We start from the raw sequence: 15,810 nt of genomic DNA, 5'->3' as shown, positions 1-15,810 counted from the left end.
TGAGATCTAAGGAGAGATTCGATACGGTTCCCTCTGCCCAAGATTGGAGTGTTGAGTTGTAAGGTGCGAGTGGATATCTTTCCCTCTGCCCAAGACTGGAGGGTTGATTTCAATGGATAGATTGGATGCGGTTCCCTCTGCCCAAGATTGGATGGTTGATTTCTAAGGAGAGATTGGATACGGTTCCCTTTCCCCAGGACTGGAGGGTTGATTTCAAAGGAAAGGTTGGATGCGGTTCCCTCTGCCCAGGACTGGAGTGTTGAGTTCTAAGGAGAGATTGGATACGGTTCCCACTGCCCAAGATTGGAGGGTTGAGTTCTAAGGAGAGATTGGATACGATTCCATCTGCGCATGACTGGAGGGTTGAGTTCTCAGGAGAGAATGGATATGGTTCCCTCTGCCCAAGACTGGAGTGTTGAGTTCTCAGGAGAGATTGGATATGGTTCCCTCTACCCACGACCGGAGTGTTGTGTTTGAAGGAGAGGTTATATACGTTCACTCTGCCCAGGACTGATGGGTTGAGTTTGAAGGCGAGATTGGATGCGGTTCCCTCTACCCAGGACTGGAGGGTTGAGTTCTAAGGAGAGATTGGATACGGTTCCCACTGCCCAAGATTGGAGGGTTGAGTTCTCAGGAGAGATTGGATATGGTTCCCTCTGCCCAGGACTGGAGGGTTGAGTTCTCAGGAGAGATTGGATACGGTTCCCTCTACCCAGGACTGGAGGTTTGAGTTCTCAGGAGAGATTGGATACGATTTCCTCTGCCCAAGACTGGAGGGTTGAGTTCAAAATAGAGATTGGATATGGTTCCCTCTGCCCAGGACTGGAGGGTTGACTTCTAAGGAGAAATTGGATATGGTTCCCTCTGCCCAAGATTGGTGGGTTGAGTTCTAAGGAGAGATTGGATATGGTTCCCTCTGCCCTGGACTGGAGGATTGAGTTCTAAGGAGAGATTGGATATGGTTCCCTCTGCCAAAGATTGGAAGGTTGATTTATAAGGAGAGATTGGATACGATTTCCTCTGCCCAAGACTGGAGGGTTGAGTTCTATGGAGAGATTGCATATGGTACCCTCTGCCCGAGACAGGAGAATTGAGTTCTAAGGAGAGATTGGATATGATTAGCTCTGCCCAGGACTGGGGTGTTGAGTTCTAAGGAGAGATTGGATACGGTTCCCTCTGCCCAAGATTGGAGTGTTGAGTTCTAAGGAGAGATTTGATACGGTTCCCTCTGCCAAGGTCTGGAGGGTTGATTTATAAGGAGAGATTGGATACGGTTCCCTCTGCCCAAGACTGGAGTGTTGATTTCTCAGGAGAGATTGGATGCGGTTCCCTCTACGCAGGACTGGAGGGTTGTGTTTGAAGGAGAGATTGGATACGTTCTCTCTGCCCAGGACTGATGGGTTGAGTTTGAAGGCGAGATTGGATGCGGTTCCCTCTGCCCAGAACTGGAGGGTTGAGTTCTCAGGAGAGATTGGATATGGTTCCCTCTGCCCAGGAATGGAGGGTTGAGTTCTCAGGAGAGATTGGATACGGTTCCCATTGCCCAGGACTGGAGGGTTGATTTCTAAGGAGAGATTGGATACGGTTCCCTCTGCCCAAGATTGGCGGGTTGAGTTCTAAGGAGAGATTGGATACGGTTCCTTCTGCCCAGGACTGGAGGGTTGATTTCAAAGGAGATATTGGATGCGGTTCCCTCTACCCAGGACTGGAGGGTTGAGATCTAAGGATAGATTGGATACGGTTCCCTCTGCCCAAGATTGGAGGGTTGAGTTCTAAGGAGAGATTGGATACGGTTCCCTCTGCCCAAGATTGGAAGGTTGAGTTCTCAGGAGAGATTGGATATGGTTCCCTCTGCCCAGGACTGGAGGGTTGAATTCTCAGGAGAGATTGGATACGGTTCCCTCTACCCAGGACTGGAGGGTTGAGTTCTAAGGAGAGATTGGATACGGTTCCCACTGCCCAAGATTGGAGGGTTGAGTTCTCAGGAGAGATTGGATATGGTTCCCTCTGCCCAGGACTGGAGGGATGAGTTCTCAGGAGAGATTGGATACGGTTCCCTCTACCCAGGACTGGAGGGTTGAGTTCTCAGGAGAGATTGGATACGATTTCCTCTGCCCAAGACTGGAGGGTTGAGTTCAAAATAGAGATTGGATATGGTTCCCTTTGCCCAGGACTGGAGGGTTGAGTTCTAAGGAGAAATTGGATATGGTTCCCTCTGCCCAAGATTGGTGGGTTGAGTTCTAAGGAGAGATTGGATATGATTCCCTCTGCCCTGGACTGGAGGATTGAGTTCTAATGAGAGATTGGATATGGTTCCCTCTGCCAAAGTTTGGAAGGTTGATTTATAAGGAGAGATTGGATACGATTTCCTCTGCCCAAGACTGGAGGGTTGAGTTCAAAATAGAGATTGGATATGGTTCCCTCTGCCCAGGACTGGAGGGTTGAGTTCTCAGGAGAGATTGGATATGGTTCCCTCTACCCACGACTGGAGTGTTGTGATTGAAGGACAGATTGGATACGTTCCCTCTGCCCCGGACTGATGGGTTTAGTTTGAAGGCGAGATTGGATGCGGTTACCTCTGACCAGGACTGGAGGGTTGAGTTCTAAGGAGAGATTGGATATGGTTCCCTCTGCCCAAGACTGGAGTGTTGAGTTCTCAGGAGAGATTGGATACGGTTCCCTCTACGCACGACTAGAGGGTTTTGTTTGAAGGTGATATTGGATACGTTCCCTCTGCCCAGGACTGATGGTTTGAGTTTGAAGGCGAGATTGGATGCGGTTTCGTCAGCCCAGGTGTGGAGGGTTGAGTTCTAAGGTGAGATTGGATATGGTTCCCTCTGCACAGGAGTGGAGGGTTGAGTTCTCAGGAGAGATTGGATATGGTTCCCTCTGCCCAGGACTGGAGGGTTGAGTTCGACGGAGAGATTGGATACGGTTCCCTCTGCCCAAGATTGGAGGGTTGAGTTCTAAGGAGAGATTGGATACGGTTCCCTCTTCCCAGGGCTGGAGGGTTGATTTCAAAGGAGAGATTGGATACATTTCCCGTGCCGAGGACTGGAGGGTTGAGTTCTCAGGTGAGGTTGAATACGGTTTCCTCTACCCAGGACTGGAGGTTTGAGTGCAAAGGAGCGATTGGATACGGTTCCCACTGCCCAAGATTGGAGGGTTGAGTTCTAAGGAGAGATTGGATACGGTTCCCTCTGCCCAGGACTGGAGGGTTGATTTCAAAGGAGAAATTGGATGCGGTTCCCTCTACCCAGGACTGGAGGGTTGAGATCTAAGGAGAGATTGGATACGGATCCCTCTGCCCAAGATTGGAGTGTTGAGTTCTAAGGAGAGATTGGATACGGTTCCCTCTGCCCAAGATTGGAAGGTTGAGTTCTCAGCAGAGATTGGATATGGTTCCCTCTGCCCAGGACTGGAGGGTTGAGTACTCAGGAGAGATTGTATACGATTTCCTCTGCCCAAGACTGGAGGGTTGAGTTGAAAATAGAGATTGGATATGGTTCCCTCTGCCCAGGACTGGAGTGTTGAGTTCTAAGGAGAGATTGGATACGGTTCCCACTGCCCAAGATTGGAGGGTTGAGTTCTAAGGAGAGATTGGATACGAATCCGTCTGCGCATGACTGGAGGGTTGAGTTCTCTGGAGAGCATGGATATGGTTCCCTCTGCCCAAGACTGGAGTGTTGAGTTCTCAGGAGAGAATGGATATGGTTCCCTCTACCCACGACTGGAGTGTTGTGTTTGAAGGAGAGCTTATATACGTTCACTCTGCCCAGGACTGATGGGTTGAGTTTGAAGGCGAGATTGGATGCGGTTCCCTCTGCCCAGGACTGGAGGGTTGAGTTCTCAGGAGAGATTGGATACGTTTCCCTTTGCCCAGGACTGGAGGGTTGTTTTCAAAGGAAAGTTTGGATGCGGTTCCCTCTTCCCAGGACTGGAGGGTTGATTTCAAAGGAGAGATTGGATACATTTCCCGTGCCGAGGACTGGAGGGTTGAGTTCTAAGGAGAGATTGGATACAATTCCGTCTGCGCACGACTGGAGGGTTGAGTTCTTAGGAGAGAACGGATATGGTTCCCTCTACCCAGGACTGGAGGGTTGAGTTCTCAGGAGAGATTGGATACGATATCCTCTGCCCAAGACTGGAGGGTTGAGTTCAAAATAGAGATTGGATATGGTTCCCTCTGCCCAGGACTGGAGGGTTGAGTTCTAAGGAGAAATTGGATATGGTTCCCTCTGCCCAAGATTGGAGGGTTGAGTTCTCAGGAGAGATTGGATATGGTTCCCTCTGCCCAGGACTGGAGGGTTGAGTTCTCAGGAGAGATTGGATATGGTTCCCTCTACCCAGGACTGGAGGGTTGAGTTCTCAGGAGAGATTGGATACGATTTCCTCTGCCCAAGACTGGAGGGTTGAGTTCAAAATAGAGATTGGATATGGTTCCCTCTGCCCAGGACTGGAGGGTTGAGTTCTAAGGAGAAATTGGATATGGTTCCCTCTGCCCAAGATTGGTGGGTTGAGTTCTAAGGAGAGATTGGATATGGTTCCCTCTGCCCTGGACTGGAGGATTGAGTTCTAAGGAGAGATTGGATATGGTTCCCTCTGCCAAAGATTGGAAGGTTGATTTATAAGGAGAGATTGGATACGATTTCCTCTGCCCAAAACTGGAGGGTTGAGTTCTATGGAGAGATTGGATATGGTTCCCTCTGCCCGAGACAGGAGAATTGAGTTCTAAGGAGAGATTGGATATGATTACCTCTGCCCAGGACTGGGGTGTTGAGTTCTAAGGAGAGATTGGATTGGATACGGTTCCCTCTACCCAGGACTGGAGGGTTGAGTTCTCAGGAGAGATTTGATACGATTTCCTCTGCCCCAGACTGGAGGGTTGAGTTCAAAATAGAGATTGGATATGGTTCCCTCTGCCCAGGACTGGAGGGTTGAGTTCTCAGGAGAAATTGGATATGGTTCCCTCTGCCCAAGATTGGAGTGTTGAGTTCTAACGAGAGATTGGATACGGTTCCCTCTGCCCAGGTCTGGAGGGTTGATATATAAGGAGAGATTGGATGCGGTTCCCTCTACCGAGGACTGGAGGGTTGTGTTTGAAGGAGAGATTGGATACGTTCTCTCTGCCCAGGACTGATTGGTTGAGTTTGAAGGCAAGATTGGATGCGGTTCCCTCTGCCCAGAACTGGAGGGTTGAGTTCTCAGGAGAGATTGGATATGGTTCCCTCTGCCCAGGAATGGAGGGTTGAGTTCTCAGGAGAGATTGGATACGGTTCCCTCTGCCCAGGACTGGAGGGTTGATTTCTAAGGAGAGATTGGATACGGTTCCCTCTGCCCAAGATTGGCAGGTTGAGTTCTAAGGAGAGATTGGATACGGTACCTTCTGCCCAGGACTGGGGGGTTGATTTCAAAGGAGATATTGGATGCGGTTCCCTCTACCCAGGATTGGAGGGTTGAGATCTAAATATAGATTGGATACGGTTCCCTCTGCCCAAGACTGGAGAGTTGAGTTGTAAGGAGAAATTGGATATGGTTCCCTCTGCCCAAGATTGGTGGGTTGAGTTCCCTCTGCCCAGGACTGGAGGATTGAGTTCTAAGTAGAGATTGGATATGGTTCCCTCTGCCAAAGATTGGAAGGTTGATTATAAGGAGAGATTGGATACGATTTCCTCTGCCCAAGACTGGATGGTTGAGTTCTAAGGAGAGATTGGATATGGTTCACTCTGCCCAGGACAGGAGAGTTGAGTTCTAAGGAGAGATTGGATACGGTTCCCTCTGCCAAAGACTGGAGTGTTGATTTCTCAGGAGAGATTGGATACGGTTCCATCTACCCAGCACTGGAGGGTGTGTTTGAAGGACTGATTGGATACTTTCCCTCTGCCCAGGACTGATGGTTTGAGTTTGAAGGCGAGATTGGATGCGGTTTCGTCAGCCCAGGTGTGGAGGGTTGAGTTCTAAGGTGAGATTGGATATGGTTCCCTCTGCACAGGAGTGGAGGGTTGAGTTCTCAGGAGAGATTGGATATGGTTCCCTCTGCCCAGGACTGGAGGGTTGAGTTCGACGGAGAGATTGGATACGGTTCCCTCTGCCCAAGATTGGAGGGTTGAGTTCTAAGGAGAGATTGGATACGGTTCCCTCTTCCCAGGACTGGAGGGTTGATTTCAAAGGAGAGATTGGATACATTTCCCGTGCCGAGGACTGGAGGGTTGAGTTCTCAGGTGAGGTTGAATACGGTTTCCTCTACCCAGGACTGGAGGTTTGAGTTCAAAGGAGCGATTGGATACGGTTCCCACTGCCCAAGATTGGAGGGTTGAGTTCTAAGGAGAGATTGGATACGGTTCCCTCTGCCCAGGAGTGGAGGGTTGATTTCAAAGGAGAAATTGGATGCGGTTCCCTCTACCCAGGACTGGAGGGTTGAGATCTAAGGAGAGATTGGATACGGTTCCCTCTGCCCAAGATTGGAGTGTTGAGTTCTAAGGAGAGATTGGATACGGTTCCCTCTGCCCAAGATTGGAAGGTTGAGTTCTCAGCAGAGATTGGATATGGTTCCCTCTGCCCAGGACTGGAGGGTTGAGTTCTCAGGAGAGATTGTATACGATTTCCTCTGCCCAAGACTGGAGGGTTGAGTTGAAAATAGAGATTGGATATGGTTCCCTCTGCCCAGGACTGGAGTGTTGAGTTCTAAGGAGAAATTGGATACGGTTCCCACTGCCCAAGATTGGAGGGTTGAGTTCTAAGGAGAGATTGGATACGATTCCGTCTGCGCATGACTGGAGGGTTGAGTTCTCTGGAGAGAATGGATATGGTTCCCTCTGCCCAAGACTGGAGTGTTGAGTTCTCAGGAGAGAATGGATATGGTTCCCTCTACCCACGACTGGAGTGTTGTGTTTGAAGGAGAGCTTATATACGTTCACTCTGACCAGGACTGATGGGTTGAGTTTGAAGGCGAGATTGGATGCGGTTCCCTCTGCCCAGGACTGGAGGGTTGAGTTCTCAGGAGAGATTGGATACGTTTCCCTTTGCCCAGGACTGGAGGGTTGTTTTCAAAGGAAAATTTGGATGCGGTTCCCTCTTCCCAGGACTGGAGGGTTGATTTCAAAGGAGAGATTGGATACATTTCCCGTGCCGAGGACTGGAGGGTTGAGTTCTAAGGAGAGATTGGATACAATTCCGTCTGCGCACGACTGGAGGGTTGAGTTCTTAGGAGAGAACGGATATGGTTCCCTCTACCCAGGACTGGAGGGTTGAGTTCTCAGGAGAGATTGGATACGATTTCCTCTGCCCAAGACTGGAGGGTTGAGTTCAAAATAGAGATTGGATATGGTTCCCTCTGCCCAGGACTGGAGGGTTGAGTTCTAAGGAGAAATTGGATATGGTTCCCTCTGCCCAAGATTGGAGGGTTGAGTTCTCAGGAGAGATTGGATATGGTTCCCTCTGCCCAGGACTGGAGGGTTGAGTTCTCAGGAGAGATTGGATACGGTTCCCTCTACCCAGGACTGGAGGGTTGAGTTCTCAGGAGAGATTGGATACGATTTCCTCTGCCCAAGACTGGAGGGTTGAGTTCAAAATAGAGATTGGATATGGTTCCCTCTGCCCAGGACTGGAGGGTTGAGTTCTAAGGAGAAATTGGATATGGTTCCCTCTGCCCAAGATTGGTGGGTTGAGTTCTAAGGAGAGATTGGATATGGTTCCCTCTGCCCTGGACTGGAGGATTGAGTTCTAAGGAGAGATTGGATATGGTTCCCTCTGCCAAAGATTGGAAGGTTGATTTATAAGGAGAGATTGGATACGATTTCCTCTGCCCAAGACTGGAGGGTTGAGTTCTATGGAGAGATTGGATATGGTTCCCTCTGCCCGAGACAGGAGAATTGAGTTCTAAGGAGAGATTGGATATGATTACCTCTGCCCAGGACTGGGGTGTTGAGTTCTAAGGAGAGATTGGATTGGATACGGTTCCCTCTACCCAGGACTGGAGGGTTGAGTTCTCAGGAGAGATTTGATACGATTTCCTCTGCCCCAGACTGGAGGGTTGAGTTCAAAATAGAGATTGGATATGGTTCCCTCTGCCCAGGACTGGAGGGTTGAGTTCTAAGGAGAAATTGGATATGGTTCCCTCTGCCCAAGATTGGAGTGTTGAGTTCTAACGAGAGATTGGATACGGTTCCCTCTGCCCAGGTCTGGAGGGTTGATATATAAGGAGAGATTGGATGCGGTTCCCTCTACCCAGGACTGGAGGGTTGTGTTTGAAGGAGAGATTGGATACGTTCTCTCTGCCCAGGACTGATTGGTTGAGTTTGAAGGCAATATTGGATGCGGTTCCCTCTGCCCAGAACTGGAGGGTTGAGTTCTCAGGAGAGATTGGATATGGTTCCCTCTGCCCAGGAATGGAGGGTTGAGTTCTCAGGAGAGATTGGATACGGTTCCCTCTGCCCAGGACTGGAGGGTTGATTTCTAAGGAGAGATTGGATACGGTTCCCTCTGCCCAAGATTGGCGGGTTGAGTTCTAAGGAGAGATTTGATACGGTACCTTCTGCCCAGGACTGGGGGGTTGATTTCAAAGGAGATATTGGATGCGGTTCCCTCTACCCAGGATTGGAGGGTTGAGATCTAAATATAGATTGGATACGGTTCCCTCTGCCCAAGACTGGAGAGTTGAGTTGTAAGGAGAAATTGGATATGGTTCCCTCTGCCCAAGATTGGTGGGTTGAGTTCCCTCTGCCCAGGACTGGAGGATTGAGTTCTAAGTAGAGATTGGATATGGTTCCCTCTGCCAAAGATTGGAAGGTTGATTATAAGGAGAGATTGGATACGATTTCCTCTGCCCAAGACTGGAGGGTTGAGTTCTAAGGAGAGATTGGATATGGTTCACTCTGCCCAGGACAGGAGAGTTGAGTTCTAAGGAGAGATTGGATACGGTTCCCTCTGCCAAAGACTGGAGTGTTGATTTCTCAGGAGAGATTGGATACGGTTCCATCTACCCAGCACTGGAGGGTGTGTTTGAAGGACTGATTGGATACTTTCCCTCTGCCCAGGACTGATGGGTTGAGTTTGAAGGCGAGATTGGATGCGGTTCCCTCTGCCCAGGACTGGAGGGTTGAGTTCTAAGGAGAAATTGGATATGGTTCCCTCTGCCCAAGACTGGAGTGTTGAGTTCTCAGGAGAGATTGGATACGGTTCCCTCTACCCAGGACTGGAGGGTTGTGTTTGAAGGCTATATTGGATACTTTCCCTCTTCCCAGGATTGATGGGTTGAGTTTGAATGCGAGATTGGATGCAGTTCCCTCTGCCCAGGTCTGGAGGGTTGAGTTCTAAGGTGAGATTGGATATGTTCCCTCTTCCCAGGACTGGAGGGTTGATTTCAAAGGAGAAATTGGATACGTTTCCCGTGCCGAGGACTAGAGGGTTGAGTTCTAAGGAGAGATTGGACACGGTTCCCACTGCCCAAGATTGGAGGGTTGGGTTCTAAGGAGAGATTGGATACGGTTCCCTCTGCCCAGGACTGGAGGGTTGTGTTTGAAGGCTATATTGGATACTTTCACTCTTCCCAGGACTAATGGGTTGAGTTTGAATGCGAGATTGGATGCAGTTCCCTCTGCCCAGGTCTGGAGGGTTGAGTTCTAAGGTGAGATTGGATATGGTTCCCTCTTCCCAGGACTGCAGGGTTGATTTCAAAGGAGAGATTGGATACGTTTCCCGTGCCGAGGACTAGAGGTTTGAGTTCTCAGGTGAGGTTGAATACGGTTCCCTCTGCCTAAGTCTGGAGGGTTGAGTTCTTAGGAGAGATTGGATATGGTTCCCTCTGCCCAGGACTGGAGGCTTGAGTTCTAAGGTGAGAGTGGATATCTTTCCCTCTGCCCAAGACTGGAGGGTTGATTTCAATGGATAGATTGGATACGGTTCCCTCTGCCCAAGATTGGACGGTTGAGTTCTATGGAGAGAATGGATACGGTTCCCTCTGCCCAAGATTGGAGGGTTGAGTTCTAAGGAGAGATTGGATACGATTCCGACTGCGCATGACTGGAGGGTTGAGTTCTCAGGAGAGAATGGATATGGTTCCCTCTGCCCAAGACTGGAGTGTTGAGTTCTCAGGAGAGATTGGATATGGTTCCCTCTACCCATGACTGGAGTGTTGTGTTTGAATGAGAGGTTGGATATGTTCACTTTGCCCAGGACTGATGGGTATAGTTTGAAGGCGAGATTGGATGCGGTTCCCTCTGCCCAGGACTGGAGGGTTGAGTTCACAGGAGAGATTGGATATGGTTCCCTCTGCCCAGGACTGGAGGGTTGAGTTCTCAGGAGAGATTGGATACGGTTCCCTCTGCCCAGGACTGGAGGGTTGAGTTCTCAGGAGAGATTGGATACGGTTCCCACTGCCCAAGATTGGAGGGTTGAGTTTTAAGGAGAGTTTGGATACGGTTCCCTCTGCCCAGGACTGGAGGTTTGATTTCAAAGGAGAAATTGGATGCGGTTCCCTCTACCCAGGACTGGAGGGTTGAGATCTAAGGAGAGATTGGATACGGTTCCCTCTGCCCAAGATTGGAGTGTTGAGTTCTAAGGAGAGATTGGATACGATTCCCTCTGCCCAAGATTGGAAGGTTGAGTTCTCAGGAGAGATTGGATATGGTTCCCTCTGCCCAGGACTTGAGGGTTGAGTTCTCAGAGAGATTGGATACGATTTCCTCTGCCCAAGACTGGAGGGTTGAGTTCAAAATAGAGATTGGATATGGTTCCCCTTGCACAGGACTGGAGGGTTGAGTTCTAAGGAGAAATTGGATATGGTTCCCTCTGCCAAGATTGGTGGGTTGAGTTCTAAGGAGAGATTGGATATGGTTCCCTCTGCCCTGGACTGGAGGATTGAGTTCTAAGGAGAGATTGGATATGGTTCCCTCTGCCAAAGATTGGAAGGTTGATTTATAAGGAGAGATTGGATACGATTTCCTCTGCCCAAGACTGGAGGTTGAGTTCTATGGAGAGATTGGATATGGTTCCCTCTGCCCTGGACTGGAGGATTGAGTTCTAAGGAGAGATTGGATACGGTTCCCTCTGCCAAAGATTGGAAGGTTGATTTATAAGGAGAGATTGGATACGATTTCCTCTGCCCAAGACTGGAGGGTTGAGTTCTATGGAGAGATTGGATATGGTTCCCTCTGCCCAAGACAGGAGAATTGATTTCTAAGGAGAGATTGGATATGATTACCTCTGCCCAGGACTGGGGTGTTGAGTTCTAAGGAGGAATTGGATACGGTTCCCTCTGACCAAGATTGGAGTGTTGAGTTCTAAGGAGAGATTGGATACAGTTCCCTCTGCCAAGGTCTGGAGGGTTGATTTATAAGGAGAGATTGGATACGGTTCCCTCTGCCCAAGACTGGAGTGTTGATTTCTCAGGAGAGATTGGATGCGGTTCCCTCTACCCAGGACTGGAGGGTTGTGTTTGAAGGAGAGATTGGATACGTTCTCTCTGCCCAGGACTGATGGGTTGAGTTTGAAGGCGAGATTGGATGCGGTTCCCTCTGCCCAGGACTGGAGGGTTGAGTTCTCAGGAGAGATTGGATATGGTTCCCTCTGCCCAGGAATGGAGGGTTGAGTTCTCAGGAGAGATTGGATACGGTTCCCTCTGCCCAGGACTGGAGGGTTGATTTCTAAGGAGAGATTGGATACGGTTCCCTCTGCCCAAGATTGGCGGGTTGAGTTCTAAGGAGAGATTGGATATGGTTCCCTCTGCCCAGGACTGGAGGATTGAGTTCTAAGGAGAGATTGGATATGGTTCCCTCTGCCAAAGATTGGAAGGTTGATTTATAAGGAGAGATTGGATACGATTTCCTCTGCCCAAGACTGGAGGGTTGAGTTCTATGGAGAGATTGGATATGGTTCACTCTGCCCAGGACAGGTGAGTTGAGTTCTAAGGAGAGATTGGATATGATTCCCTCTGCCCAGGACTGGGGTGTTGAGTTCTAAGGAGAGCTTGGATACGGTTCCCTCTGCCCAAGATTGGAGTGTTGATTTCTAAGGTGAGATTGGATATGGTTCCCTCTGCCAAGAACTGGAGGGTTTATTTATAAGGTGAGATTGGATACGGTTCCCTCTGCCAAAGACTGGAGTATTGAGTTCTCAGGAGAGATTGGATACGGTTCCCTCTACCCAGGACTGGAGGGTGTGTTTGAAGGACTGATTGGATACTTTCCCTCTGCCCAGGACTGATGGGTTGAATTTGAAGGCGAGATTGGATGCGGTTCCCTCTGCCCAGGACTGGTGGGTTGAGTTCTAAGGAGAGATTGGACATGGTTCCCTCTGCCCAAGACTGGAGTGTTGAGTTCTCAGGAGAGATTGGATACGGTTCCCTCTACCCAGGACTGGAGGGTTGTGTTTGAAGGTTATATTGGATACTTTCCCTCTTCCCAGGACTGATGGGTTGAGTTTGAATGCGAGATTGGATGCAGTTCCCTCTGCCCTGGTCTGGAGGGTTGAGTTCTAAGGTGAGATTGGATATGGTTCCCTCTGCACAGGACTGGAGGGTTGATTTATCAGGAGAGATTGGATATGGTTCCCTCTGCCCAGGAGAGGAGGGTTGAGTTCTCAAGAGAGATTGGATACGGTTCCCTCTGCCCAAGATTGGAGTGTTGAGTTCTAAGGAGAGATTGGATACGGTTCCCTCTGCCCAGGTCTGGAGGGTTGATTTATAAGGAGAGATTGGATACGGTTCCCTCTGCCCAAGACTGGAGTGTTGATTTCTCAGGAGAGATTGGATGCGGTTCCCTCTACCCAGGACTGGAGGGTTGTGTTTGAAGGAGAGATTGGATACGTTCTCTCTGCCCAGGACAGATGGGTTGAGTTTGAAGGCGAGATTGGATGCGGTTCCCTCTACCCAGGACTGGAGGGTTGAGTTCTAAGGAGAGATTGGATACGGTTCCCACTGCCCAAGATTGGAGGGTTGAGTTCTCAGGAGAGATTGGATATGGTTCCCTCTGCCCAGGACTGGAGGGTTGAGTTCTCAGGAGAGATTGGATACGGTTCCCTCTACCCAGGACTGGAGGTTTGAGTTCTCAGGAGAGATTGGATACGATTTCCTCTGCCCAAGACTGGAGGGTTGAGTTCAAAATAGAGATTGGATATGGTTCCCTCTGCCCAGGACTGGAGGGTTGACTTCTAAGGAGAAATTGGATATGGTTCCCTCTGCCCAAGATTGGTGGGTTGAGTTCTAAGGAGAGATTGGATATGGTTCCCTCTGCCCTGGACTGGAGGATTGAGTTCTAAGGAGAGATTGGATATGGTTCCCTCTGCCAAAGATTGGAAGGTTGATTTATAAGGAGAGATTGGATACGATTTCCTCTGCCCAAGACTGGAGGGTTGAGTTCTATGGAGAGATTGCATATGGTACCCTCTGCCCGAGACAGGAGAATTGAGTTCTAAGGAGAGATTGGATATGATTAGCTCTGCCCAGGACTGGGGTGTTGAGTTCTAAGGAGAGATTGGATACGGTTCCCTCTGCCCAAGATTGGAGTGTTGAGTTCTAAGGAGAGATTTGATACGGTTCCCTCTGCCAAGGTCTGGAGGGTTGATTTATAAGGAGAGATTGGATACGGTTCCCTCTGCCCAAGACTGGAGTGTTGATTTCTCAGGAGAGATTGGATGCGGTTCCCTCTACGCAGGACTGGAGGGTTGTGTTTGAAGGAGAGATTGGATACGTTCTCTCTGCCCAGGACTGATGGGTTGAGTTTGAAGGCGAGATTGGATGCGGTTCCCTCTGCCCAGAACTGGAGGGTTGAGTTCTCAGGAGAGATTGGATATGGTTCCCTCTGCCCAGGAATGGAGGGTTGAGTTCTCAGGAGAGATTGGATACGGTTCCCATTGCCCAGGACTGGAGGGTTGATTTCTAAGGAGAGATTGGATACGGTTCCCTCTGCCCAAGATTGGCGGGTTGAGTTCTAAGGAGAGATTGGATACGGTTCCTTCTGCCCAGGACTGGAGGGTTGATTTCAAAGGAGATATTGGATGCGGTTCCCTCTACCCAGGACTGGAGGGTTGAGATCTAAGGATAGATTGGATACGGTTCCCTCTGCCCAAGATTGGAGGGTTGAGTTCTAAGGAGAGATTGGATACGGTTCCCTCTGCCCAAGATTGGAAGGTTGAGTTCTCAGGAGAGATTGGATATGGTTCCCTCTGCCCAGGACTGGAGGGTTGAATTCTCAGGAGAGATTGGATACGGTTCCCTCTACCCAGGACTGGAGGGTTGAGTTCTAAGGAGAGATTGGATACGGTTCCCACTGCCCAAGATTGGAGGGTTGAGTTCTCAGGAGAGATTGGATATGGTTCCCTCTGCCCAGGACTGGAGGGATGAGTTCTCAGGAGAGATTGGATACGGTTCCCTCTACCCAGGACTGGAGGGTTGAGTTCTCAGGAGAGATTGGATACGATTTCCTCTGCCCAAGACTGGAGGGTTGAGTTCAAAATAGAGATTGGATATGGTTCCCTCTGCCCAAGATTGGTGGGTTGAGTTCTAAGGAGAGATTGGATATGATTCCCTCTGCCCTGGACTGGAGGATTGAGTTCTAATGAGAGATTGGATATGGTTCCCTCTGCCAAAGTTTGGAAGGTTGATTTATAAGGAGAGATTGGATACGATTTCCTCTGCCCAAGACTGGAGGGTTGAGTTCAAAATAGAGATTGGATATGGTTCCCTCTGCCCAGGACTGGAGGGTTGAGTTCTCAGGAGAGATTGGATATGGTTCCCTCTACCCACGACTGGAGTGTTGTGATTGAAGGACAGATTGGATACGTTCCCTCTGCCCCGGACTGATGGGTTTAGTTTGAAGGCGAGATTGGATGCGGTTACCTCTGACCAGGACTGCAGGGTTGAGTTCTAAGGAGAGATTGGATATGGTTCCCTCTGCCCAAGACTGGAGTGTTGAGTTCTCAGGAGAGATTGGATACGGTTCCCTCTACGCACGACTAGAGGGTTTTGTTTGAAGGTGATATTGGATACGTTCCCTCTGCCCAGGACTGATGGTTTGAGTTTGAAGGCGAGATTGGATGCGGTTTCGTCAGCCCAGGTGTGGAGGGTTGAGTTCTAAGGTGAGATTGGATATGGTTCCCTCTGCACAGGAGTGGAGGGTTGAGTTCTCAGGAGAGATTGGATATGGTTCCCTCTGCCCAGGACTGGAGGGTTGAGTTCGACGGAGAGATTGGATACGGTTCCCTCTGCCCAAGATTGGAGGGTTGAGTTCTAAGGAGAGATTGGATACGGTTCCCTCTTCCCAGGGCTGGAGGGTTGATTTCAAAGGAGAGATTGGATACATTTCCCGTGCCGAGGACTGGAGGGTTGAGTTCTCAGGTGAGGTTGAATACGGTTTCCTCTACCCAGGACTGGAGGTTTGAGTGCAAAGGAGCGATTGGATACGGTTCCCACTGCCCAAGATTGGAGGGTTGAGTTCTAAGGAGAGATTGGATACGGTTCCCTCTGCCCAGGACTGGAGGGTTGATTTCAAAGGAGAAATTGGATGCGGTTCCCTCTACCCAGGACTGGAGGGTTGAGATCTAAGGAGAGATTGGATACGGATCCCTCTGCCCAAGATTGGAGTGTTGAGTTCTAAGGAGAGATTGGATACGGTTCCCTCTGCCCAAGATTGGAAGGTTGAGTTCTCAGCAGAGATTGGATATGGTTCCCTCTGCCCAGGACTGGAGGGTTGAGTTCTCAGGAGAGATTGTATACGATTTCCTCTGCCCAAGACTGGAGGGTTGAGTTGAAAATAGAGATTGGATATGGTTCCCTCTGCCCAGGACTGGAGTGTTGAGTTCTAAGGAGAGATTGGA

Source organism: Narcine bancroftii, unplaced genomic scaffold, assembly GCF_036971445.1.
Source record: "Narcine bancroftii isolate sNarBan1 unplaced genomic scaffold, sNarBan1.hap1 Scaffold_1046, whole genome shotgun sequence".
Classification (NCBI taxonomy): domain Eukaryota; kingdom Metazoa; phylum Chordata; class Chondrichthyes; order Torpediniformes; family Narcinidae; genus Narcine; species Narcine bancroftii.
Note: the sequence above shows the minus strand (reverse complement) of the source record.